At 49.1% G+C, this 5876-nt stretch overlaps 1 pseudogene; it reads right to left on the minus strand.

Moving 5' to 3' along the window:
• Positions 1 to 2215: 2215 nt before the first annotated feature.
• Positions 2216 to 2657, minus strand: LOC124981322 (40S ribosomal protein S19-like; annotated as a pseudogene).
• Between the last annotated feature and the right edge of the window lie 3219 nt (positions 2658 to 5876).

The raw sequence follows: 5876 nt of genomic DNA on the forward strand, positions 1-5876 counted from the left end.
AAGTCCCGCTTCACTGGTGAGGCCTTGGACACGTTCCTAAACCTCTCTGGGCTTCAGTTTTCTCATTGGCAAAATGGGCTCAATTATGGAGTTACCTGAACACGGTGCACCCTGGACCCCACCTTGAGTCCAGCTCTCAGCCTCCTCCCTTCCGCTAGGTTGTGCCCTTGCATGGCAGCTGGATTGGTCACCTGCTCCAGTCCTCTGCCTCCCAGCAGGCCTGGCTAGGCCTCCACCCTGAGCTTGGCTCAATGACTCCCGATAGGGAGTCACCCAGAGTCCTTCCCCCGAATGCTGGGTCTTCATCATCCCTCTGGCACTGTCAGGAAGTTCACACTCAGCTAATTTCAGTTTCTCTTGCTGCCATGATGCCCCTTGGGTGTTCTCTGGCTTGCTTCCTCATTCACACACAAGGTGATCATTATTTTAGTGTCTCTCTTTTCAGGCTAGACATGCCTTCCTTCCCTCTGTGTTTCCAGTTAGGCAGGATCCTAGAGGCATTTTTTAAACTCTCAAGAGACTGGGCTTCTTTCCTGCTTCAGACTCTGCTTCGGTTTGGATAAGCAGCCCCTAGAGGTCCTTGTGTTAATGGTTCGATCCCCAGGGTGGCAGTATTGGAAGGTGATGGAAACTGGGAGGCCAAGCATAGAGGGAGATCCTTAGGTCCTAGGGATGTGCCCTGGAAAAGGTAGGGACTCCCAGCCCCTTCCTCCCTCTCCACTGCCTCTGGCTCATGATGTGAGTGGTTCTACTCCACTATGTGCTCCAGCCATGATGTGCTGCCTCCCCACAGGCCCAAAGCAACAGACTATAACCTCCACAACTGTGAGCCAAAATAAATAGATGCTTTTCATAATTTGATTATGTCAGCACTTTGTATTAGTGATAGACAGCTAACACAGGCCTTTGTTCAACTTTGAGTTCCACAGAGGCCCTTCTCTGCCTCAGTTTCCCCAACTAGCATGTACTTAGAAGACTAAATGACCAGCCAGGCATGATGGCACATGCCTATAATCCCAGACTTGAGAGACTGAGGTAGGAGGATCATGAAGTTCAAGACCAGCTTGAGCAACTTAGCAAGACCCTATTTCAAGGTCTGGGAATGTAGTTAGCAGCAGAGTATGCCTGTGTTCAATCCCCAGTAACACAAAAGCAAAGCAAAACAAACAGTAAACAAATGAATAAAAAGAGTTATAGGGCATAACTCAGTGGTAGGGCCCTTGCCTAGCATGGATGAAGCCCTGGGTTCAATCCCCAGTACTGCAAAAACAAAACAAAACAAGCAAAACCATGAAATGACCAAATTGGGAAAGATGGGTGGTTGTGGATCCATGAATCAGGGTAAAACCAGAAATAATAATTCACATTGTAAACTTGAGTTGGGGAGTAGCTCAGTTTTGGAGGGCTTGCCCAGCATGCAGGAGGCCCTGGGTTCCGTTCCCAGCACTGCTAAAAAACAAACCAAATGAAACACGATTATTATGCACATGCCCTTTATCTAGCTATTCCACTTTAGGAATTATGCTCCAGGTAAGCGCAGTCTGTGAAATCAGGCAACTACTGAGATTCTACACTGAAAACAGCCTAGTGCCCATCCTTACAGGGCTGACGCAGAGCAGGCTCCAGTTCATACTGTCCGTGTGTGCCCCATGCAGCTGCCCTCTGGGTCAGAGAACACAGTGACAATGCATGTAAGCACACAGAGGAGCCCTACAAGACTGAAGAGGCTAGCTGGGCGCGGTGGCACATACCTGTAATCCCAGGGGCTTGGGAGGCTGAGACAGGAGGATGGCAAGTTTGAAGCCAGCCTCAGCCATGATGAGGTGCTAAGCAGCTCAGTGAGACCCTGTCTCAAAATAAAATACAAAATAGGGCTGGGGATGTGGCTCAGTGCTCTAGGGCCCCTGAGTTCAATCCCCAGTACCGAATAAACAGACAAACAAACAAACAAATAAATAAATAAATAAGATTGAAGAGACTGGGAACGGTGGTTACTTCTGGGGTGGGACCTAGGCATGGGGGACAGAGGGCAGTGGTAGGCAAACTAACTTTCCACTGTATTCCAGTCACACCTTTTCGATTTTGGATCATGTATAGCATGTAAATAGGATTCCCTATTCAAAAAATAAGTTTAAAATGCTCTTACAGTCCTTAATATCTTCTATATCACTTCTTTAACCAATGAGGCAATTTATTAACCCAGCATCCTTTTGTTCTAATGCTTCTTGTTGGCAGCTGCCACCTGTCCAGCAATTCTGTCCATATCTCTCTGCCCTTGAGGTGTCAGCTTGTAGCCCCCATCTTGGTCCTTTTCCACCATTTTCAGTCCCTCCAGGGCTTGGAAGATATGGCGGGCCACACTCTTGGAGCCTCTGCTGAAGTGGCTGGGCTTGACAACATTTCTCTGATGTCCCCCGTAGATCTCAGTCGTGGAGCTAACCCCAGTGCCACTCTGGAGATACAAGGTGACGTGCTGTGGAAGCAGCTCATGTGTAGAACCAGTTGTCACCATAGGGAGCAAGCTCTTCATGCTTGGCCAGCTTGACTGTGTCCACCCACTAGGGGACTTTCAGCTTGCTGGACTTTTTAAGGAAGGCAGCCGGAGCTCTGACGAATCTTGCTGGTTCACGTCTTTCTTTTACTGTAACTCCAGGCATCAGGCGGCCTCTGCGCTGTCAGCCAGTCACTAATTTTTGGTCCCAGTCATACACTAACAATTAATGTTGAGAAACAGACCCCCAGGGATGGAGGGTGATACCAGGGCTGGGGCAAGGAACAGCCTGGAGCCTGTGCTAAGAGAAGCTCCAAAGGCACAGTGTGCAAGATGGGCGGACATGGGGAGGCCCAGGAGGGACTAAATCAGGACATCAGAGTGGCCAGCACTCAACCAGCACAAGACTGGAAACTCCAGAGGGTAGAGAAACTGGAGGGGACCAAGAGGAACAAAGCTTTGCCCCCTCTTGGCAGGGACAGGTGCCACCACAAGACTAACTAGGTGTTGTGAAGGCCTGGGGAGAGAGACTTTCAGCTCTAGAGCGCTGGCCCTGGGCTCCTGAGTTCCTGTGTGGAGGGTGGAGCTTGGGAGGGCTTTACCTAGGAAATGGAATCTGAGCTGGCCTTGAAGCAGGAGTCGGGTGTCAGCAGGTGCATTGGAAGGACAGGACAACCCGGGGGAGGGGGGGGGAACAGTATGGGCAAAGGCCTGGATGTGAAGGGAAGATGCAGGGTGTGTGTGTGTGTGTGTGTGTGTGTGTGCACGTGCGCGCGCATGTGTGTGTTTTCATGCATGCAGGTTGCAGGAGGTCAACACCAGGTCTCATAGTTGAGGACCCGGTTTCCGAGACTGCCCCCTCCCACTTCAAGTGCCAGTCACAAGCCCCAGGTCATTTTACCTGCGCTTCCCACCGTCCAGCTGTAAACCAGCATTCCCACGCCCCACTCCCTGGGTTTGGCCAACGTGCCTGAGCGCCTCACAGAACGCAGGGAAACACTTTGGTTTACCCGTTTTATTACAGAGGACGTTACAAAGGATACGGATGAAGAGATGCACAGGATGAGGTATCGGGGAGGGGCACATGCTTTCTTGGGTGGCACCACCTTCCAGAAACTTGTTCCACGTGTTCAGCTGTCTAAAAGTTCTTAAACCTGCCCTTTTGTTTTTGTTTTGTGGTATTAGGGATTGGACCCTGTGGCTCTCTGCCACTGAGTTACACCACCAGTTCTTTTTATTTATTTTTAAAATTTGAGACAGGGTTTCCTTAAGTTGCTGAGGCTGGCCTTGAACTTGCTGTCCTCCTGCCTCAGCCGGGACTGCGGGTGTGAGCCACCATGCCTGGCTCTGTCTTGCTTTTTATGGTGACTTTATTGCATAGGCATAATTGCCAATAGGTTGGTTGCAGAAACCCAGCACGGCCTATCTGCTCAGATTCTTCAGCAGTTCTTCCTCCCACGTTTGGGGTGGGACCCCTCTAGAATGAAGAGGGTCTTATGATCTGCTATTGGAAAAGCATAGATCAGAGAATTTCTTTATGGCCAACTAGAGGTGGGGGGAGGTTAGAGTTTCTATGACCCACTTGAGGAAGAGAAATTCTAGTTTCCATGACCTGCCTCAGGCAAGGGGTTATGAAGCAGGAATAAAAACCAAAAGATATATTTCATCATATCCCAGTACTACCTCTCAAACTCGCTGTGGTGAAGGACATTTAAATTTTTTTTTCCAAGTGATTATACACCCATGTTTTTGTAAAAGACACATCCAGTCACACACCTGAATGTTATGCCAAAGTCAAATCGCTAGAAAGTTTTCTTGGGCTTACTCTCCATTTCTCCTGAACCAGCAGCTAGGCTGGCACTGGTCCAAGGACCATGTTTTGCGTAGCTCTGCCCTAGAGGTCTTTGGATGGGCTGCAGAGATCAGGAAAATCAGGACATTTGTTGTAGATGAGTACATAGGCTCATTTTTCCCGGGGTGGGGTGCAAAACTTTTGTTAGGATTTCAAAGCGTTCAGAGTCCTCTAATCCCCTCTTGTAGGGAATGGGGAGCCAATTGGGGTCTTTGCACGGAAGGGTCTATGTGGAGCTTTAGAATGGGGGAGCATGCAGACAGCATTCATTCCGGAATGCCTCCCCATCCCACTTGCACCCTAAGTAGCAGCCCAGGGCCCAACACACAGGTAGGGGACTGGGGAGAGGGAGAACTGTGAGATTCCAGAAAACAGAAGTTCTACTTAGAGTGATCAAAATAATATGTGGTACAGAAAACCAGAGGGTGTCGTAAAGCTATGTTTGGAGAAAGAAGATGAGGGAGAGGCAGGCCTGCTGTGGAGCAGGGGGCACCATGTTAGCTGAAGATGCCAACCAGCTCCTTGGCACAGACTGGCACCTGCCACACACTCAGAAAATCAGCAGGACCTGAAAGGAAGGCTCCTTGGGAGGGGGAGATGGGCAGAGGAGGAGGGTTTGGGGAGGTGCCTGGGTCCAGAAGACGGCATCCTGGGGGTCCTTCAAGCATCTTCCAGAGCCTTTGGAATGGGCGTCTGGTGCTCCAGAGCATGGGGAAAGGCCATGACGTGCGGGCACAGCTGGGTCAACTCGGCGACCTCTCTGGTCAACTCCTAGTTTTGTTTTTTTCATTTTTTTTATTCAGGTGACATTCACATAACAAAATAACCATTATAAGTGAACTGCTTAGTAACATCTAGTGCCTTCACAATACTATACAATTACCACCTCCATCTAGCTCCCAAAGTTCCTGTCATTCACAAAGGAAGCCCATGTCCATTAAGCAGTTGCTCCCCATCCTTCCCCTTCCCAGGCAAGTCTGTGGATTTACCCATTCTCAACACTTCGTGCAAATGGAATCATACATGGGGCGCGGTGGCACAGGCCTGTAATCCCAGCAGCTCAGGAGGCTGAGGCAGGAGGACCATAAATTCAAAGGCAGCCTCAGCAACTTAGAGAGGCACTGAACAACTTAGTGAGACCTTGTTTCAAAATTTAAAATAACAAAAGGGGCTGAGGATGTGACTCAGAGGTTGAGTGCCCCTGGGTTCAATCCCTGGTACCCCTTCCCCCAAATAAGTAAATCAATGGCATCATGCAACTTTTGATTTTTGATGACTGGCTTCTTTCACTTTGTGTGATGTGTTCCAAGGTCTGCCATATTGAAGCAGGTATTAGGATTTCCCTTCTTTTCCTGGAGGAATAGTATTCCATTGTATGGATACTGAACAACTTGCTTATCCATTCACCCACAGAAGGACTTTTGGGCTGTGGGATCATATGATTATCAAATGGTAACTCTATGGTTAGGAACCACCAAACTGTTTTCCATAATTGCTAAGCCATTTGACATTCACATCAGCAATGTCCAAGGG

The sequence above is a fragment of the Sciurus carolinensis genome, chromosome 3 (genome assembly GCF_902686445.1).
Source record: "Sciurus carolinensis chromosome 3, mSciCar1.2, whole genome shotgun sequence".
Taxonomy (NCBI): Eukaryota; Metazoa; Chordata; class Mammalia; order Rodentia; family Sciuridae; genus Sciurus; species Sciurus carolinensis.